We start from the raw sequence: 14,394 nt of genomic DNA on the forward strand, positions 1-14,394 counted from the left end.
TTCTGCTTTCTCTATATACTTTGGTCTACAGCCTTTGTCAATAAAACTTGTTATTTTTTATTAGTATAATTTAGTGTCCCACTGCTGGTAAAAGGCCTGCCCTGATTTCCTCCACTCTACCCAACCGTTTGTACTTTCCCGCAAATCCGGATAGAATGCCCAATAGAATAACCCCAGCCTGCACCATCTATGCTGTTCCGTGGGTCCCACTAAATAACAATTTTGGCCCACCTTTCCGTGTTATTTGTCTGTGTCTGTTCCTACTTCCTTTCATGTGTTTATTCATCCAAGAGTTCTTTTAGCCCCATCCTGACTGCGTCATCAGATCAACTTCTATTTTTGAAGTCAACAATGCATATGTGATACCTACTCCCAAGCCAACTAAAGTTGTCAATCTGTGCTATTTTCGACCATTCTCGTGAAATAGTATTTTATACAATCGTGAGATAATAGAGAGCTTTTCAGTCGAGTACCATGTTTAGGCAACGAAGCTCGCTGAGTTGCCTAAGTAAGGTACGAGATTGAAAAGCTTGATTATATCACTATTGTATATAATACTTTTTCTACGAGTCATCTAAAATAATACTTTTTTAACTTATCGTTATTATATATTTAAGAGTTATACTCTTGTCGGTGGAGCGATTTCTATAAGTGTCGGTCCTCTGCCTTCTCCTTGACAGCCTGATACGACACGACGTTGAGTTTTTCCTTTACTTGATCTATGCATGTTCTCCTTGGTCTCCCCCTCCGCCTCCTTGCCTCAACTCTCCCTTCAATCAACAACTTTCAACTTTTTTAACTATAAAACCTAAATAATTAATGAAAATTGGTAAGTATCTCAGTAGATAAAATAGTCGCGCGTTTATGTCTTTTCTATTGGAGCGCGGCCGCACGTGATTGGTCAAATTATTTTATAGTTGACTACAGCGTATCGAAATAAATATTATAGTTGAGTTGGGAATCCATACATGAAAAGTTCGCAATTATAGTTTGGTATACGAAATCTTAATTTAACAATTACAGTCGACGAGTAGAAAAAAAATATTTATCAGCTTTTCCCTTATTTTAATCGTGTAACTGCTAACTGTACACAACGTATAATTACATTCTAAATTGCCGACCATACAAGCGCTAATCGCCTATCGTGTCGTGACGTTACAACCTACCTTTAAATCAACAACTATCTGCTAAACTTAGGGTTTAAATAAACCAGTATCTAAACTTAGGGTTTATCGTAAAAGGTTGCATTAATTCTGAGGCGACAAATTAGTTCCTAGTGCTAATAGATTTATAGTATACTCGTAGTACGTGCTGAGTAAGTATATTAATCGTGTTTGCATTGAACGATTAATTGAAATGATTTTCAATTGAATATTTAATTGTAATTTTACTGTAAAGGTATCGTTCGGATTTAGACTGCAGCAGCATTACTGCGGCAGTAAGTAAGAGTGCGACAGTACTACGGACTGTATTGCTGCTAAAAATTAAAAAAAATCCTGGTAGAATAATCGATTTTGACATTGGTGACAGCAATGCCGCGCCACGTTACTGGAGTAGTTATGGCGTAGTCGATATCCGAACGGTACCTTAACATGCATGGACTTCGCAGTGACTCTCGAAGTGATACAGTATTCAACGTATAAAATTCCTACAAAAATATGTTGTATTATATTGGTCACTCTTTCTAACTTCGAAGTCTGTGAAATGTAAAACGTGTAGGTGGGAATGTCCAGAAAAAATCGTACCAATTTTTCGGAAAACTAACTACTCTTGGATTATTTCGACTCAGAATCACGAGGACTATTGATTGAAACAAAGAAAAAAAGGGTCCCCAGTTTTTTTTTCTAATTTTAGGTGTCAGTTTTATTTTTATTTATTATTCAGAACACATACAGACATACGTAAAAAGATACGATATAGCTAACAAAAATAAATAAAAACAAACCTGGAGGTTCATAAATCTAAACATGCAAAAGCGTTTTTGCGGTTCATGCAAAATGAATATGAAAATGCGTCACGAAACTGTAATTTTTGGAACACTTTTTTTCCTCTTCAAATCGAGTGTCTTCGTGATTCTGAGAAGTAATAACCTAAAAGTTTATGGTTTTTCGAAAAAAGTAAATGGTACACACTTTTAAGTGAAAATGCCCAGGTAAGTAACTACTTAAAAACTCGTAAATCACACCAAAGCTTTTTTAAGCGTGAGCTAATTGTTTCTCCAATTAACTTTAATAACAGCATTTTGTCTTCGGTTACCGCGATAGTTACTCATGAAATAAAACTATGAAAACGGATTATATCGGGATGTCGTCGTCGGGATGTATTATAAATTCAATATACGCGATATAATCCGTTTTCATAGTTTTATTTCAACAGCATTTTGTTTAAACGCAACTCAATACTAAGGTCGTAATTAAAGACGGACAATTAATGTACAAATGCATCTACTGCGAGTACAAATTGGTATCAATTAGAATTCAATTTAATCGATTAATTCTAAATTGAATTATAGATCTGATTGCAGACGCACACGGCGTTATTAATGTCGCATTGATTATTAGATTTCCATTTTAATATTCAATACAAATGTCAATTAATGTTACTAAGCTTTTCAATTAAAGTTACTTAATTAACTTAAGTCCCTACCGAATTAAATAAGGTCCTTTCTCGTATCTAAATATAAAGGGGCCCAGAAAATCTACTACTTTTTAGGGTTCCGTACCCAAAGGGAAAGAACGGGACCCCTATTACTAAGACTTCGCTGTCTGTCGGTCTCTCCGTCTGTCACCAGGCTGTATCTCATGAACCGTGATAGCTAGACAGTTGAAATTTTCACAAATGATGTATTTTTCTTGCCGCTATTACAACAAACACTAAAAACCGAATAAAATAAATATTTGAGTGTCCCATACTACAACAAACGTGATTTTTTGCCGTTTTTTGCGTAATGGTACGGAACCCTTCGTGCGCGAGACCGACTCGCACTTGGCCGGTTTTTTAATGACAGAGAGATTAGAGAGATTTTATATACATTATATTAAACTAACATAAAGCGAAAGACGCTACGCTAGGAAGCGAAAGAGGTATGTTAGGATCGTAATAGCAAGTGAAAATCCGTGGTCTCTGCCTACCCCTCCGGGAAATAGGCGTGATTATAATATTATGTATGCTCTTGTCGGTGGAGTATGCGCTAGTTTTCGCGGTCCTCGGCCAGGTTCTTTAGGTCCCTGTAAGACACAACATTAGCTCTTGCTTTCAGTTGTTGTGTGTAGCTTTCTCGTGGTTTTCCTTTTCCTCTTCTCGCTTTGATCTTGCCTTCTAATATGTATAGTTTTAAAGAAAGTGTCGTGTCCTATCATTTTGCCTCCTCTATTCTTTATGGTTCTCAGTAGGTTTCTCTTCTCTCCGACAATTTGCAGCACTTTCGTGTCGAGTTTTTTCTCCGTCCAACTTATTCTCTCCATCCTTCTCCGCAATCACATCTCAAATCCCTCCAATAGTTTCCTATCTTTCTGCCGCATTATCCTCGTCTTACACCTATACCAAGCGATGCTCCAGATGTATATCTTATCAGATGTTAATTTAATACATTCGATAGAAAATGCAGAGCGAAGATTCATCTCTACGCAGCGCCGAGGAGTCAAGTCGATCTGAAATATGCTGGCAGCCGACAATTTGAGTCGCTTTCCGTTGAATGGACCTAGATCGAAGGATTGAAAATGTTGGAATAATTAAGCACCTATAAACAAAGAACTTAGAATTACGTGACTGTTTCTCCTATATTTGAATCCTGATAACGTCCTTGGAATTTATAAGCAATAAGTAAGCTTTAAACTTATTAGCATTAAGTACCTTGAAGTACCGTTTATCTCTATTGATGGCACGTGCACGTTTTTGCATGATACTGTAGTTATACAAGGTGGATGCAGATATGCTGATAAGCAATATCGGCGATATGAGTCGGGCCCGTGCCTGTCAGGGATCGCTTATTGGATTACCACACAGGTATACAGGCCAGAGATTATTCTGATTAGACTAGACAGTGATTTCGTTTAATTGTTCTCGTATCCTATCGCAACCTATTTGTTTGATGTTTCATTTGTCTAATTTTCATTTTACCGAATGCGGTTCTCTCAAAAATCCATCAGCACGTGCATGTAACACTGGAGCTGCACACGTCTATAGGCCACGGTGAGTGCTCAGGAAATTGTAAAAATTAAGAAAAAAATACATGCTTTAGAAGTCCGTATTTGTGACCCTTCTGAAAATCCTATGATTGAAAAAAACGCGTTGGGTAAATTTATGTTTTAAGGTTGCGATTGTTATTTGACAGCACAAATTAAGAGGCCGGTGTCGATTTTAGTCGCAAAAATGTAAAATTGATATATTTAGTCGGTGAAATTGTACACCTTTTGTTACCTAATTGAAATAACAAGTACTGGTTTCTATTAGCACGTCTTCTTATCTTACCTTTTATCAGATCAATTTTTTGAAAACAGACTCACTAAATTAGTAATGTTGGCTTTTCTGATGGACGTTTAGGTAAACGCGTGTAAAGCACTGATTTTGTCGCTCTTATTTGTAAATTTCGTAAAGTTTAGACGGCTAAACATGGTAATTTTGTATTACACATATCCTGTACTTGACGTTTATCAGACTACATTTTTATTATTATGACTTTGAAGTAGTGTAAATGAAAGTTAGACGAAATCAATTTTCTCCAGAAATTACTTCAAAACAAGTGACAATTTCTCTGAAAATCGACTTAATTTCAACATAATTTTGATACTTGAACAATCTACAACATTTGCTGAAACTATTCTTATACATCAATTTGTATAATTTACCACCATAAATTTTTGATGAATTTTTAAAAACTACCCCTTCTTTTCATATATTACCGGTGACGCACGCTCGCGACCTCATTATTAAGAGGCAAGATGAGAAGACGTGCTAATAGAAACCAATACTTGTTATTTAGATATTACGTAACAAAACGTGTATAATTTCAACGACTAAATCTATCAATTTTAAATTTTTGCTCCAAAATCGACTACGGCCCCTTAATGGTAATAATGAGCTGGGCTGGGAATGAGCGATATTTACTCATATCAACCCGTCCGGGTAAATACCGGATAGACACCATCCTTATTTCGCTATTTCGCTATACTTATAGCAGCCCTCACTTATTTATATTTGATACAAGAGTTATGGTTATTTGCCGTCTATACTAAAGACAATAAAAATATTTGACAAGCATTAGGTACTGTCAAATTAATAACATTTTTAAATTTCTGCACCAGAACAGATTTTCAAAAGAAAGGGGAAGATAAATATTTTTCAAACGCAGCACCTAGTCTGGGTGCCTGATCTTTGGCCTGGCATATTGCATGTTGCAATGTAATCTTATTAATGAACGATGATCCCTAATTCCGATCCTTTGAGCGTTGAGCGTTGTCGTTGCCGGCGTCAAAATCGGTTTTGACATTCCTGTATGGTTGTATACCTGTCAACGGATTTGATTGAGCACAGAGTAAGTATATATTAGCTCAACGTACAGAATTCTCATATTATACACAATACTTTTCGCCAAATATCACTTCCCAACAAACTTATCGCAGTATTTTCATTTCCCAAATGAATCTTTAGAAAATTTACATTTCGCATTTAGTTTATTTGGTCAAATTATCATTTGGCATCATTTTATTTTGTCAAATTTTATTATGACAAAAACTTATTTAGCAAACGTTTTTTATTGGCTAACATAATGCTCCAAAATGATGTTTGATTAAATTGTCACTTAGCTTGGCAAATAGGCATCTCTATTTAAAGTATTTAAAGCTTTTTCCATTTTTACTGAGAAAGAAAATGTCCCCAATTTTTAGTCCATTTAGATACGTTTTAGTACAAGCAAAGAGGATATAATAAGATAGAGCGGTACTGTCATAGTAAATTTTGTAACCCCAGTAAATTCACTGGCATCTATCGACACACCTTAAAACTAAAAATGAAGATTTATAAAAATACGTTAAAATGTATTTAAATATGGATAAATGATTTTTTTATTTGCATTAATTATTTTTATGATTTTGACCCATGTTCTTTCACTGATATGCGTTAAAATTGTTAAATAACAAACGAAACCGTAAACGCCATCTATACGACAGTAGGCCAAAGCTAGTAGCGCCCTCTGACGAGAATCAAATTTTCTTGATTTTCGAGGCACGTTTTTTCCTTAGACTTATATCTATCTTTGGTACAAGATTCTATGACCATAAGATAACGGACTAACAAAATCGTATTTACTTGTATTAAGGTCGAAAGAACTCGTGATTCTGGCCAAAATGATGAAAATAACCAAGGACGGGATTATTTCAAATGAAAGCAAAAATTAAAATGCTGCAGACTCTCTATTGGGATGTGAATCGTATGGAGCAACTTGCTCAGAGCAAGTAAGTATTTGTTAAACAATAACTTGCCAAAAGAGAGTTTTGCTAACTGTAAAATTGCGATAAGTTGTTTTGTCAAATATTTTTTTGGAATCATTTGGCGTGTGATAAGGGAAAAGTTTTTAGTAAACCTTAAACCATATTTATGCTCATCTCATACTGAAAAGATCAAAAATGTTTTTTAAAGTAACGTACTTTTTGGGTCACCCCTTTAAGAAGCCTATTCATAATTCACCGCTTAAATTTTCAATGCAGACATTTATTTGTATTATACGACCCTGTCAAAAATTGTTGCATATTTCAATGCTGTGGGGTGGGTTAGGCGAAAGTTGCATAAATTTCTACGCAAGCGGAGTGCCTTCGCATGTCGTTTGAACGTGACTGTACTTTAAGCGGTCCTGTGCGACCACCTAAAATAAACTTTTCTGCTACTGATTACACCGATATTAACATATGGCGAGAGTGTAATGTTTCAGCACCACCGAATCTTCGGCATGTCTCTAACGAGGATCTTAAGATCATGACGAAAGATAAGAGCTATGGAATAGTTGACTTTCCTTGTCATACACAATCTGTAGAAAGATGTATTAAATTGGTAACAGAGGCCTCACAAAGTGTAACAGACGCTACTTCTAGAGATGGCTTAATCAGAAACAAGTTGCTGTCTCGAGCAGAAATGCCACATTTTGGACACAAAAATAAGTTTAAATTCTAAGGATCTGTCATTGATTTTAATAGCCATTTTGTTTATTTTAGTTTTTTCTGTTACTTTTGACAATTAAATACCCTTTGACAATTATTTTGTATTATTTTAGGCGTACGATATACTTGTGTGAAATCGATAAAATTACAAATTTTCAAAGGCTGGTAGAGCCCTCAAGATAACACGTAATTCTATTTTTTTTACATTTTTCGTAATGTATTTAAATTTCTTTATTCACATTCACAAAACATTTAGTTTCGAATATGTGTAAAAGTATAGTCTGTGGTATAGTGTATGTGTATAGTAAAGCTAATACCAGGTGCAATTTTATGCGTAAGCTAAAAAAAACATATTTAAAGACAATACGTTTTGTTTTAGTTAAATTATTGGCGTTTTAAATTTTTTATGGCATTTTGTAATGTAATTGTAATATTTCTTAAAATGGTTTGATATAGTGAGTTCGTGCTGTGTGGCGCTATAAGTGTTGGGTGACCCAAACCCAAACACACCACTGTGCCCGCCTACAACGAGCGACCCGGCGCGCGGCAGCGGCAGTACGCAATACACGGTCGTACAATGAACGCTGCTCGCACTATTAGTGCTTGAGAAAGGAGACCTAGGCTCTCCGAAACATGTCACGCGAGTGACTAAAACAAGTGAGTCTAAACCGTAAAATGATTTAAAATGGTTTGGTTACATTTTTTAGGTTTCTGTAAAATAAATAATAATGGTGTTATAAAAATCACCCCAATGTCCGATTATCTACATTTTTATTCGGTACCGTAAAATGGGGTTACTTTGATTCGCGATTGAACATCGATTTTTGAGGAATAGGGAGTTGATTTTTTAATGCGAGCTTAAACATTTTATGATGTGGTTGGCATGCTTAACAGAAATAGATAATAAAAGCGTTCAGAAATAAATTGCTTATAGTTTAAAGATCGATGATGAATGTTACCCCACGAGTCAAAGTAACCCCAGTTTACGTTTGAGTAGGTAAATACGCTAATTATCAATGCAGTCCAAGCTTACGCCTTTGTTGAACTAAAATTCGACTTTAGAATAATCCCCGTGTGATATAGGAAAGAACAATCGCATTTATATTCAAATGACGTAATTAACAAAAGATTAGTTATCTTTACTTAAGAGCTGGTATTTACTTGTGATAAGTGTCTTAGCGAGGGAATTACGAGATTAACAGATAGTGCGCTAATGTGTAATCCTTCAAGAACTTACATGATTTAACTACTTAAGGCGGTTCCCTGAGCCAGAAGGCGAAAAATCTCCTAATATGATCATGTTTTTCTAAGAGGCGTTGATATTCGTAGACGTGGAAAAAATATATGTAGTTCTTGACTATATTATCTTTAACAACATAGCTTCCGATACACGAATTATGACACTTCGCTCGATACAATTAATTCCCAAAGTAACCTCTAACTCGGACTTTTAATCCTTCTTTACTCGGTTATTTATTATGTTATACTATAAACAAAAAAAGAAGAAAAAACAATCTTAACATAAATAGTAATTTCATAGCTTTAGAATTTCGATATTGTAAGGTAACGTTTTGAAAATTAAAAAAAAAACCGACAAAATTCGATCAAAATTGACACTTGGCGCGTATGTTCTTTCCCGTTCTTTCTTGCGAGATGTGACAAAGATAGTGGCAAACCGATGGAACGGCCTTAAGTGAGATTTGGAGTGACTGCTCTTTTACTAATTTACTGTATACGATTGAAGGTACCGTTTGGATTCAGACTAAGCCAGCATTACTGCTGCACAATTGCAGCGCGACATTACTACGAACTGCATTACTGCCGGAAATATCAAAAGCACTGGCAGCAACGTCTATTTTGACATTTGCGGCAGCAATGCAATCGGCAGCAATGTCGCGCCACATTACTACAGCAGTAACGCTGGTATAGTTTGAATCCGGATGGTACCTTAACGTTAGGTACCACCAACCATTACCACCATTAGTATTTTGTATAGGAGCCTAGGTAGGCATGTAGAAAAAGTTCATATCTATTCACATTAAAACAAGACAAGGAAAACACTAGAACACAATATAGAAATAAACTGCAATTACCAAAGACTAACCTAGAGATGTGTAAAAACAGTCCCCAATATAAATGTATTTTAATCACAAATAAAATTCCCAATTATATTAAGCTAGAAACTCGCAACGCAGTGTTTAAAAACAAATTAGAAAATTTATTAGTAGATAATAGTTATTTGTGCAACAAGAGAGGAAAGTTGGTTTTTCTTGCGAGTGTTTATTTTGAGTCCCGAGAAAGCGAATTCTATAATTGAATCACGAGCGAAGCGAGTGATTCTAAGGTAGAATCTTGAGCGTAGCGAGGGACTCAAAAACACGAGATGTAAAATAACTTTGCTCTCGTGTTGCACACATAATTTTTCACCTCAGTAGTGAGAACATATTAAAGGTTAAAATGTATTTAGAATTACACAGAATAAACAGAAAAAAAAAAAGTATTATAATATGTACGATACGATAAGATACGATATGATACGATACGATACGATACGAGACCGGACCGGACCGGACCGGACCCGACCGGACCGGACCGGACCGTACCGTGCCGTGCCGTGCCGTGCCGTACCGTACCGTAGCGTACCGTACCGTACCGTACCGTACCGTACCGTACCGTACCGTACCGTACCATAAAAAAAAATGTTATAAAAGTATGAAGTTCATGGCCTTCACTAAATTAAAAAGCTACATTGTTTCACTCCCTGGAGTGAGGAAAGTCGCACTTTCCTCACTCCAGGGAGTGACGAAAGTAAGCTTGTTCGAGCTGCTGAGGTGAAAATGTTATTATTCGGTCAAGGATTTTCTTAATGACGATAGTTTATAATTTTTATTGTAATATATTATTAATTGTTATTTATAAATGGAAAGACTTGTATAGTTTAGTTTTTAAGTTAATGTTGTTTGCCCTTACAGGGTGTCATGGTCTGACTTGTATTTTATTGAATGACAGCTTGATTTACTATGTACATGACTTTACAACGAAATAAATGAAATGAAATGAAATGAAATGAAAAGTGTCGGACTGTATAGTGCCAAAAATATTTATAGTTACTGCTATTTTTAGGGTTCCGTACCCAAAGGGTAAAAACGGGACCCTATTACTAAGACTTCACTGTCCGTCTGTCTGTTACCAGGCTGTATCTCATGAACCGTGACAGTTGAAATTTTCACAGAGATGTATTTCTATTGCCGGTATAACAACAAAGACTAAAAAATACGGAACCCTCGGTGGGTGAGTCCGACTAGCACTTGTCCGGTTTTTATTAATCCCAACCGTAGGCAAATTAGCTGATCAAAATCAAACCGCAATTTAACATTCTGACGATTGTTCACTAAATCACAACCACGCTAATCCCTTCACACCAAGAAGCCAGAAAGTAGGAAATTCCAGTCACACGCCCACAACGCTTATCGCTTGCCGGGCCATCAAGGGAAATATTTACTAAACACAGCTTTACCGCACTAGGCCGGCAATCCGACATTCGTCGAGATAAAACTGGAGATTAAGTCTAATTAACGCGTTACTCCGGCTTATTAAATCAAGTGTTTGGTGTCATTCGTGAATAAATATCACCAGTCACTCTTTGAGTGCGATAAGCTGATGCGGCTGTCAATAATTTTGGAGTATAAAATTAGGCACCTTTATTCTGTATTTTGTCTTAATTAAATGATAATCATGTGATATTTGTAATAGACTTCGTATTTGAAATTGAAGCCTTAGCCTTAGGTAAAGGTTATTAGGGTGGTTCACGTTTGTATGGGAAAAATTCACTCTTGTTAGAAGCGGCACCGCTGTATATTATTGCACTTATTATGTTGATAAAATTCCACAAATTTATATTAGTTGTTATCTACAGTTTCTACACCACTTTAATTTTTTTAAAGCTGTATGAAACCCACAAAAAAAAATAGCTATAGTTATTTTTTACATTTTTATTTACATAGTCGTTGTTTTCACATTATTTGAACATATTATTTTATAAACTATGAAGTAAACAAACACTTGCTCCCCTTTGTCATGAGATAAAGTTACGAAACTTGGCGTATTTTATTCGTCGTCTGCGGTATTTCCGGACCGATACGACCTTCAAACCTTCAAGAAAAGAGCGTATTCCCATCTAAAATGCCGGCAACGCACGTACAACCTATCTGGTGTTGCAGGTGTCCATGAGCAGCGGTAATCGCTTACCATCAGGTGATCCGTCTACTCGTTTGCCTCCTATATCATAAAAAAAATAAGTGTAACAAAATAGGGCCCCGCCGGAAAATCTTAAAAAAAGGTTTTTTGAAACACACACTAACACAATTAAAGGTCCTAAGTCCTAATACTCGACATCAATACTAATATTATAAATGCGAAAGCGTGTCTGTCTGTCTGTCTGTCTGTTACCTTTTCACGGTTAAATCGCTGAACCGATTATTTGAAATTTGGTATAGAGATAGTTTGAGTCACAGGGAAGGACGTAGGATAGTTTTTATCCCAGAAATCCTCCTTTAAGGGGGTGAAAAGGGGGTGAAAGTTTGTATGGGGAATCGATAAAAAGTAGATTGGTTAAAAAATAAGCTACGCAAATTACTACGAGCAAAGATAGATATAACTCCGTAATAGATGGATACAGTCTAAGGAAAAAACGTGCCTCGAAAATCAAGAAAATTTGATTCTCGTTCAGAGGGCGCTACTAGTTTTGGCCTACAGTCGTATAGATGGAGTTGACGGTTTCGTTTGTTATTTAACAATTTTAACGCATATCAGTGAAAGAACATGGGTCAAAATCATAAAAATAATTAATGCAAATAAAAAAAATCATTTATCTATATTTAAATACATTCTATCGTATTTTTATAAATCTTCATTTTTAGTTTTAAAGTGTGTCGACAGATGGCAGTGAATTTACTGGGGTTACAAAATTTACTATGACAGTACCGCTCTAGTATAAGTTACTCTATGCTACGAGTAACCCTACGCAGACGAAGTCACGGGCAAAAGCTAGTGCTAAATGCTCGATAGAGGACGCGGACGACACCTTATAGATGTTAGATAACAATGCGTATGCATATTTCTGCGACAGTGAGGTAAAGCCTGTTGAAAATACAAGATCATCGTTACTTACGAGTAAACACAGCGCATAACATTAAGATACATAAATACCACTACTGTTTAGTATTTAGCTTAAGATATTACAAACTTACAACACATTTATGCTAATTTAATCTTAACCTCAAACATCCACACAAAAGCTACCTCGTTATCCATTATATTTACAACATTGTTAGTATTCAAACCTAAGGCCTATGTACTTTAAAAGGTCCTAAGTCTCTTTAAATTCCAAGGCATATACTCCTTTTACTTTAAAGTAATTTGTACAGTAATTTACCGGGTGCAGAAAATTGCAGTCGATGAGAGACTTGAAGACTATTACAAGCAATGACGGAACATTTATGTGTAAAGTTGCGACTTGTTAGTTATTAGGTACAAGTATTGTAAATTATGATGAAGGTGCTATTCTCGAATCATGATTTAATAGTTTTTTTTTATAACTCCATAAATTTATTTGTAAATGTCAATCATCATTCGCTTGCCCTTGTCCCATTCACTTGGGGTCGGCGTAGCATGTCTTTTTCTTCCATACCTGTCTGTCACCCGTCATCTCATCATTAACTTGCGTTCGTTTCATATCATCTTTCACACAGTCCAACCACCTTTTCCTCGGTTTTCCTCTCCTCGTACCTCCCTCCACATTCATTCTTAATACCTTTCTCGTCACATGGCTTTCATCCCTCTGCATCACATGCCCGTACCACGCTAGGCGATTTGCCATTACTTTTTCTGTTATGGGTGCAACTTTCAGGCTTCCTCTTTGTATACTCATGCCTTATCCTATCCATTCTCGTCACGCCACACATCCACCTTAACATTCTCATTCCGCTACATGCAATCTCTTTACATCCGTCACCTTAAAGGACCTTTATTTATTTTGTAAATGTCAATACATAATGAATAAAAAAATATATTTAGTAGTTTCAGTTGTTTTTATTTCGACTTTTCACATCACATTAAATTTGTAACACTTACAAGTTACAAGTATTCACCTTACATCAACACGTTAACGTCAACAGGGGGCCTGGATGATAATCAGTAACGAAATGCTATCTCTCTCTATAGCACTAATATTGGAAGTGATAGAGAGATAATAACGTTACGGTTCGTTTTGTGCAAACGATTGTCATGGCTTGGCCCCCCCTTGTGCAATATAATATCGTACTTACGATTTTCCATAGTCGAAAGTAAAGTAAGGTGAGTAATTTTCTATCTTTCATCATCATCACAATTTAAGAGCATGGCTCTTGTCGGTGGAGTATGCGCCAGTTTTCTCGGTCCTCGGCCAGGTTCTTTAGGTCCCTGTAAGACACGACATTTGCTTTCGCTTTCAGTTGTTGTGTGTAGCTTGCTCTATGTCTTTACGAATACCAAATTAATAAAGTTCGATAGAATCGAACCTTTAACTAACCTGAATCGAATTGATAATTTTAAATACCTATCGGGCTGAGCCTCCTTTGCCTTCAATTTCAATATTCGTGCTTACGTAATTTGGAACCGTCATTTCTTTGCAAAAATATTTTTAGATCATTTTTTCTTGTATAAAAACCTTAAAAAGGCTTTTTGTACCTTTTCAAGAAGCAAACTGTAGGTAGATTCGTAGGGATGCCAAACGATAGATGATGTCTCAAGCTTGCTTATAGGACATTCTTACACAGATTGACCAAGTCCCACGGTAAGCCCAAGGAGGCTTGTGTTATGGGTACTCAGACAACAATATATGTAATATATAAATACTTAAATACATAGAAAACACCCATGACTCGGGAACAAATATCTGTGCTCCTCACACAAATAAATGCTCAATTACAACTCCCTTGTCATCCTTACTCTTACTTTACAGCGTCCATTCAAGAAAATTTATTGTATTTACACTATTTACCTTGTAGTAGGGTACAATAAGACCAATAAACACTGTGTTCAAACAAAACACAGCTTTCAAATTAAGTATACATGCCGGCTCCCACATTTGCAGTACCCACTCACGTTAGGCACTTGGCACTTCACGCACTTTCCGTATGAGCGACTGACAAAATAGCCCCCCGCAATTTGCAAATGTCTACCACGACTGTAATGACTACTTTAC

General features: G+C 36.0%; 2 long non-coding RNA genes across 2 annotated transcripts in view; both read right to left on the reverse strand.

The window, feature by feature from the left end:
* LOC134744735 (uncharacterized) overlaps positions 1–14,394 on the reverse strand; it is a 581,044-nt gene that overhangs the window by 444,871 nt on the left and 121,779 nt on the right. The window lies entirely within an intron of this gene.
* On the reverse strand, positions 423–855 carry LOC134744795 (uncharacterized). The gene is made up of 2 exons (XR_010128120.1): positions 801–855; positions 423–594 (listed from the first exon to the last, which is right to left on the reverse strand). It is a non-coding gene; the product is annotated as an uncharacterized LOC134744795 (long non-coding RNA).

Source organism: Cydia strobilella, chromosome 10 (assembly GCF_947568885.1).
Source record: "Cydia strobilella chromosome 10, ilCydStro3.1, whole genome shotgun sequence".
In the NCBI taxonomy this organism is placed as follows: domain Eukaryota; kingdom Metazoa; phylum Arthropoda; class Insecta; order Lepidoptera; family Tortricidae; genus Cydia; species Cydia strobilella.